Raw genomic sequence first — 8,394 nt, forward strand, 5'->3', positions numbered from 1 at the left:
AAAATCATTTTTAGATAACTTTGGAATTAAACCTAAGCTACTCAAATTTGAAACTGCACGTTTATTAATATGACAAAGTCTAGAATGCTAAATATTAAAATCATACAACATGTAAACAGAATCAGAAATTTTATTAATAGAAACATCACATTTAATTTAAACATGCCATCTGTGGCGTACCCTTTCTCAACAAATACCCCATTCCTAGTTAGAGTATACAAGTCTGGTCCTATGGTCTGGGTAAAACCAACCTTATTAAGAAGAAAATTAGAAACTAAATTCTTCTTCATCTTTGGAGTGTGCATCACATCTTTGAGAATCAGAGTCTTCCTAGATGTAAACTCCAGCTCCACATCACCAGTTTCAGCAACAATAGTGTTGTGGGAGTCACCCAACAACACCTCTTTATATCATCAGCATCCGTGTATGTTTTGAACATAGCACGATCATAGCAAACATGGCGGGATGCGCCAGTATCTACCCACCACCCATATGTTCCTCCAACCATAGTGACCTCAGATAATACAACCACAAATGGTTCATCAACCATGTTGGCATGTGGAGGACGATCCATAGGTTTATTTCTGCACTTGCGCGCCATATGACATGCCTTCCCACATTTGAAGTAGATGAACAAGTTGTCATAGTCATTCTTAGCAGGTGGCTTAGCATATTGGACCTTTTGGGGGTTCCCATTCTTGTTCTAACTCATGTTCTCAGCCTTATTCCCACTACAGTTCTGATTCTTGAAGTTAGTTCCAGAAGGCTTCATAACCACACCTGAGAACTTCTTCTTAGTGCTATTGTTGGATACAATCAGCACCTCATCTTTATGATCTTGCTTACGAGCCTTTTCTTCAATACAAAGACGAGTGATCAAAGATTCTAAAGAGATTTCTTTGGTCTTATGCCTTAGAAGGTTTTTGAAGTCCTTCCAGCTAAGAGGCAGCTTGTCAATTATGACAGCCACTTGAAATTGCTCATCTATGGGCATACCCTCATAAATGATCTCCTGAGCAATTTTCTGAATCTCGTGGGACTGAGACTCTACTGAGATATCGTCAGTCATCTGATATTTGAGGTAGCGGCTAACAACATATTTCTTAGTCCTAGCTTCCTCAGTATCATATTTTTTTTCAAGTGGATACCAAATTAATTTGGCAGACTTGTATGGGCTATAGTAATCATAGAGATTATCAGACAACCCATTCATAATAAAGTTCATACATAAGTAATCACTTTCATTCTAGAGAGCTATTTCAATAGCGAGTTTATCCCTTTCCTCTTTTTCAGTCTCACCCGACATCACCGGATGTCGGTTTTCAGAATGTGGGCAACCTTTCTCATAGTGAGGAAAATTTTCATCTTATGTTGCTAACATTTGAAATTTGTCTCATCAAACCGAAATGGCTTGTTCAGGTCATAGTTGTTTGGTCTAGTAATATTATCTACGAACGTCATTATAGTCGAAATGTCTTAAAATTGTTGTTTACATAGCTCGCAACAATTTTGAATAGTACGAGAGAATCTTTACTGGTTTAGTCACGACCAGGTCGCTCTCTTTAAGACGTTTCGTGGTACTGCTAAAATTGTGCAAGCAGACTATCAACCACGTTGTCCCTAGGATAAAATATCTCAGTTCTCTGTTATACGATTTCTTACTGCACTATAAGAATCATTCTCGAATACACTCATAATACTGACTACCAGTGTTAGTTCTTGAAATCCCAATTTGGCTGCATGTGCCAATTCTTAAGTGCCACGGAAAGAAAGGGGGAGAAGTTTGTCGGAAATGCATTGGTGGAGTATTAGGAGGAAGAAATAAAAGTTGAGAGGAAATGCCTTCAACTTGAGGTGCGAGTTCTAATGAGGGGAGGAGGCCTCTAGTTATAGCGTGAGGCCTCCAACGGATCCTCCATCCGATGGCCCGAAGTAGTGTGGACTAAGTCTCACATGTGTGGCATGCGTGTGTTGACTTGGTCAACACACGTGTGGCATGCGTGTGTTGACTTGGTTAACACACGGTCCAAGCCCAAAAAGGGACCCCAAATAAAATTAAAAAAATTTATTTAAAAAGAATGTTAGGCCCAAACCCAAACCCAAACCCGAACACGAACTGAGTCGGACGACGGCGGAGGAGGTGGTGGTGGTGGTGCACGCGTGTGTGTGTGGAGGGGTTTTGTTTGTGTGCGTCCTCATCTACTCACAAAACCCATTGTACCCATTGAGGCACACCCCAATTATGTAACTTAAGGCTTAGAAAGCCTTCGAACTTCCTTCCTCCAAGGAATGTGGGACTAGTGAGTATTTTATTTCACAAACTCAAAAGTCACCATAAATGGTCTTGTTAATGTGCATTAAAACTATTTCAAAAACTCATCATTTTCAACAAATTTCAACAACCATATCAACGAACAATGTCTCAAATTGCAGATCGCATCACGTGATGAACTAGGCAATATTGTAGTTGTGGTGACCGTTGCAACCGCATCACACCGCAATTGTGATGTGATACTGAACCACAATGATGCGACCGCAACTCAACTGTATCAGAATGCATTTCGGCTGCAATGCAAAGCCGCATGAAACTGCGTCGATATCAAAAATATTTTTTTACTCACAAAATAATTCACAATGCAACAGTCGCAATCCGCATCGCAACGACCGCAATGACCACAATCGCAGTAAACGCAATTGTAGTAAACACACTCGCGACTGCAACCACAATTGTATTTGGTTTCCCACAGGTATCCTTGCACTGGATGCAATCCTATCCGAGCTGGGAACATCCACAGGTATGTGGGGCTAACTCTCCTACCGAGTATTTTGTTCCATACACAAGACTCGAACCCAAAACCTTACTTAAGGGGAATCAAATATGTAACACTTGAACCAATACCCATTGGTTGTGGAACCACAATTTAAAATACTCTCTTTATACACAATGTCATAAAAAGATAAATCTTTTCACACTATAGGTTAAACTAAAATGATATGCCCAATTTTGAAAACAAAAACATCATGCATAATTTATAACATAAAATAGTGGGTGGTAAGAGGTACATTGAGACAACTCGCAGAAATCGCGGAATTGGACTGAAATGTGGGAAATGAGACGAATGCTGGCAACGGTGGTGTAGAGTGCCAACAGCGTGTACGTGCAACCAATTTGTCCCATGGTGCTTCATAAAATATAAAGAAAATGAATAAGTGATTATTAATGGGGTGGATAAGTGATTAATTTCATTGCTTAAGGTTAGAGGGAGAGAGAAGAAGGTACCTAGAGAGTGAAATGAAGGGGCGGCAAGAATGGGGAGAGATAGGTTGGAGAGATGAGCGAGATGAAATGGTTCTAGCAGTGCAGAAGAAGGACCTAGTGTTAGGATTTAAGTACACGAGGAGAGTACAACAAAAAAATTAGTCTATTAAATATCATTTGTTATATTACCCAATATAAAACTCCTAACACCTAGACATGCATAAAGCCATTGTTGTGGAGATGAGAGGGAAGAGGAGGGACTTCCGGTTTTGCGAATGCTGATGGAATGAAGCAAAACCCCAACGGGGAGTAACTACCCACTATGTGCAGCTGCGAAAGATTTTTTTTTTGAGTCGTGTTCCTATATTATTTGTCATTTATTAGAACTTTCTTAGTTGTCTATTTTGATGGGACATGGTTATCTTTTGACTCATTCACATAAAAAATCACGAGGCTAAAAAATGAAATTTTTATCTACTATATACTAAGGTTATATTTGAGAGTTATGAGAGAAATGAAAGAAGAAATCAGAGGACTAGAAGGGGAGAGGAAGGAAAGCCAAAAAAAGACAATCATCTCTCTTTGTTTGGGGTACAAAATTTAGATAGGTGTAAATAATGAAATGTTATAATATTTTTTTTTATTTTTCTTTTAAATATGTAATTAACAATGATAAATGAACAAAAATATATAATTTTACTAACATTGTTTAGGTAATTTTACATTTTGTTTTCAGAAAACCTCAAATTAGAGTAACTATAAAAATAGACACATAGAGGGTTCTAGAGGATTTGAGAAACTCTCCAAAACATTTTTACCTCCTTTATCCAACTCTCAAACAAGTGGGGTTATTTTTTAAAGCATCTATTCTCTTCCCCTCCAAAATCACACTCCCAAAGAAAACCTAAGATGAAAGAAGTTTAAATTTTTTTGTACTACCAAGGTATCTCTTCACCCTTTGGGTAATGAACTAATTTTTTAAAGTGTATGGTTGTCCCTCCCAACAAGTGTCACCCACATAAATCAAACTATTAACATTTTGATCAACCGAAAGATTTAGCAGGATCCTATACTACTAGATCAACGCTTTGTTGCTGAATGAGTTTATACTATGAAATAACAAAGTGATTATTTCCTCCATACTAAAAGTTGTAGATACTAGGAAAAGTAGATAAATTAGTTTGATATAGTTAGTAACTAATATGTGTAAGTCTTAATTTATAAGTAATAAATTATTAATGAAATACGAGCTAATAAATAAATTACTTGTATGAATAAGCTCATTTAGTAAATTAATAAATATCATTTCACATTAATTTATGAAAATTAGTGTATTCTCTTGTTAAACATATTCTAATCAAGTTCATTGATTAGATAGAATATGTCTTTAAACTAATTGGTCCGTTTTTTTTTCTTAAATGCGTTAGACCATCATAATCCATTACCTATATATAACAACAACAACAAAAATATTCCTAATGTAACGTGTCACTCTCTTCATAAAAAAATTCCCTCAAAAACATGTCCACAGTTTATGGTGAGCCCTCACACATTATAAAAAAGGGAAATTTTTATTATAGAGACACATGGCCACTTTCTTTCCATTTACCACATTTGGCAAACTAAATGTTTTGTTTATTATTATATGTTTTTCGGTTAATGCTCCACTTATTTCTCCATAAAAAATGTGTAATATGCATCATCTAATAAGTGGAGGAATTATGTTTTTCGAATGAAACTTTGGGGTCCGCAGGAATTAAGTTCCTTCTGACCAAAACAACATTTTTGCTCTTTTTCTACACTTTCTTTTTCTCTCGTTTTATGCTATGTATCTCTTCATTACCTTGAAATGGAATTGAACAGTTTTCTCAGTTGATGTTTTTATCTCTTCGTTGGTTGGAGTATTTTTGCTATGATGAAAAATACATGTGTTTGCATATTTGTGTTGCTTTGTGGTTGTTTTTGGAACCCTGTGTTCCATTTTCATCTTTGTACGGCGATATTATCTCGCTCTTATTGTTACGTGTCATATTGTTGGTCTCTGATCTTCCTTTGGTTGCTTCGTGATATGGTTTGCATACTTTCCAAAGAGTGTGGTAGTCGTTTTAAGTTCTCTCATGCTTATGTTCTTCTATTATATTTGAATCTATTTATTCTTGGTTCCTCATCTCTCGTAATTTTTTGGTGTTATTGGGTTTCACCTTCATAACCAAGCATATTAAGTTGTTTGATTTTATTTCTTCTATTATGTTTGATTTCTTAATGGGTTTCACTGTCTCTGTTTATACTTTGGTTCACCTTCCTTCATAATAAGTTTTTCCTATTGTTTGTGATGGTACCTTTCTGTTTTATGTTGCACTTTTTGGGTATATAGCATAAAGTTTTATATGATAACCAAGCACGATAAGTTGTTTGATCTTATTTCTTCTATTATATTTGATTTCTTAGTGGGTTTCACCATCTCTGTTTAAACTTAGGTTTTATCTTCCTTCATGGTAAATTTTTCCAGTTGTTTGTGATGATACCTTTCTATTTTATGGTGCTCTTTGTGGGTATATAGCATAAATTTTTATATGATTTTGATTGGGATTTTCTGGAATCTATTTTTTCATGATTTACTGAGTAATATCAATGTTAATTTTGGCTGAAATTAATTTATTTATAGTCTGCTAATGTGGTATAAATCTGTTATGAGATTCGTTTGTTTTTTCTTTAAAATAAGTTAGCAACTTTAATTTTTAAATAGAAGTAATACTTTTTATAATTGATTATTTGAATATTTAAACTTTATTATGATTAAACATATGTTTAAGTGAAATGAGCTATTGTATTAAATATTTCCAATTTTGTTATTATTAATTGTACATAGTCAAGTAAAACGATAGGTATAGAATATTTATCTTTGGAATACTCATATCTTCTACAATGTATTCAATTCGTTAATCTTTTGTGCAATGTATGCTTTTTTTATTTTCGTCTCTTTGTTGCATCTTATATTATATTGAATGTCTCTTGTTATATTTCTCAAATCTCATTTGTTTATTATCTCCTTTCATATTTTATCCATTTATTTTCCATGTTATTTTTCAATCACTTCAAGTGTTCATGTATACTATTTATGTTTGACCTCGAGTATAGTTTTCAAATCCTTATTTTCATGACTACATGTTTGTTTGTTTTCTATTTTCTTAATCTTTTATCTAAAACTACATTAGTAGTCATGGCACATAGGGCAAATTTCATCGATAAATGCCTCCAAGGATACGTAGAAGCTAAAAGTAACAATTACAGGTCTTTGGGGCGTTGAGAGATCCTCTGCACTATCCTTAGAGATGATCTTTATTAATGAAAAAGTATTTCTAAAAACCATTTATTTAAACAATTTTCCCAAAATTTACAAACTAATCGAATTTTTTTTCTTTAAGGTGACAAAATTGATGTCATTGTCAATATTTACCAAATTTCACAGTGGGAACCTCAACTCCAAGAGAGTAGGAGCTATGTTGCTGAAATTTTTGACATTGTTCTTAATGAAGGACAATATTGTGATTCTAATCACACATACAAGCTAATCTTTCAGAAGGGTACAACAATGAAACACAAACAATTGCCAAAGATTTCTGCATATATTGATCACTTCACTTCCTTTGAAAACATATTGCATGCAGTTGCTACTACAAGTGTGTTAGTTGGTAATTAGAACTCTTTAAACTACCCCTATATTTTTTGAAAACATAGGTAGAAAGATATTTTATCATGTGTGTCCTTACCATTTTCTTTCCATGTTAATACTTTTCAGATGTTATTGGTGAATTTGTTGACCTAGAGTTAAGCCATCCAAAGTCAATCCCAAAGAAAGTTATCTTCATAATGCGTAACTAGAGGTAATCTACAATTGTCTTTAATCTTTGTCCACACATTACATTGAATTGATTTTTTATTAATATAATGAAGAACTACTCACACTTTAGTTTTTTTATGGAATGTGTACAAAGGAGGATACCCTGTTACCAATCAAAATACAATGTATGGTTCAAAGCTCTTCATAAATGACAACAACATCCCAGAGATACAACTTTTTACTAGCATGTTAAAATTTATGTTGTTTTTTTATCTTAAGCTAAACATTTTTAACCAATTTATTTTATCTCTTCTAATTTAATAAGACAATTTTTCTAATAGTTTGGACTCAAGGAAGTCTTATGAATCGTATAGTCGACTCGTCTTGCTCTCAAGGTGGATCGCAAGTCAATTTCTTCCATAATGCTTATGTTAAAACAATATTTGACCTCATACATATTGGTCGGGTATCCAAACAAGTTGCCATGGTTAGTTATCTTTATTTAAACTAAAATTTTTGTTTGTTGTAATATTATTTTCCCAATTGAAAACGTTCTTCCAATGCTTACTAACATTACCCTTTATAGGAATCTGTTTGTGTCACTTATGGCACAATTGAATAATTGTTTGTGAATGGACAGTACTATGATGGTTGTGTAGGATACCTACAAGTCAGAACACACCTAGAAGGGGGTAAATAGGTGTAGCGGATCACTTATTCCGATTTTCCGATATTTTGCGTAGATCTAAAAACTACTGTACATAATCGATTAAGCCTGGTTTTAATCTATTAAGCAATGCTTAGATTTAATTGATTATGCTTGTGGATAATCGATTATCCTGAATATTGCACTTCTTGATTTTAAGCTTTCTTGCATAGTAATTTCCAATTACCAATCTCTATACAGTTAATTTATTAAAGAAGTTACAGAATGAGAGCAACACAAATTATAACAGACAACTCAAAATTAATCAATTAACAAGAATGTAAAGATCGAAAGTAAATGAGATAAGGGATAGAAAATTGTGCACAAGAAATTCTTATCCAGGTTCGTTTGTGGTCCTCTACAAACTACATGCAGGCCTCCCCTTCTGTTCTTCGGAGATTTTTCTTCACTATTGAAATTAGTGTTTGTATACACGCACACTTCCAATTACAAAAAGACTAAGCCGCTTCTTTCTTGGTACCTATGAGTTTCACGATCTTGGTTTGACCTATCTAACTCGCCTACTAGGATCTCCTATCATTTCGTGATTCAGCACCAGTCTAGGTATCGCTCGAACTAAGACCTCTT

General features: G+C 34.4%; 1 long non-coding RNA gene across 2 annotated transcripts; it reads left to right on the forward strand.

The window, feature by feature from the left end:
* Window positions 6,322-7,787, forward strand: LOC109358154. Of its 2 annotated transcripts, XR_002108918.1 has the most exons (4): window positions 6,322-6,612; window positions 6,685-6,951; window positions 7,059-7,143; window positions 7,255-7,787. It is a non-coding gene; the product is annotated as an uncharacterized LOC109358154 (long non-coding RNA). The 2 variants fall into 2 exon arrangements; XR_002108917.1 differs by having other exon boundaries at window positions 7,059-7,787.

Source organism: Lupinus angustifolius, chromosome LG10 (genome assembly GCF_001865875.1).
Source record: "Lupinus angustifolius cultivar Tanjil chromosome LG10, LupAngTanjil_v1.0, whole genome shotgun sequence".
NCBI classification, from domain to species: Eukaryota; Viridiplantae; Streptophyta; class Magnoliopsida; order Fabales; family Fabaceae; genus Lupinus; species Lupinus angustifolius.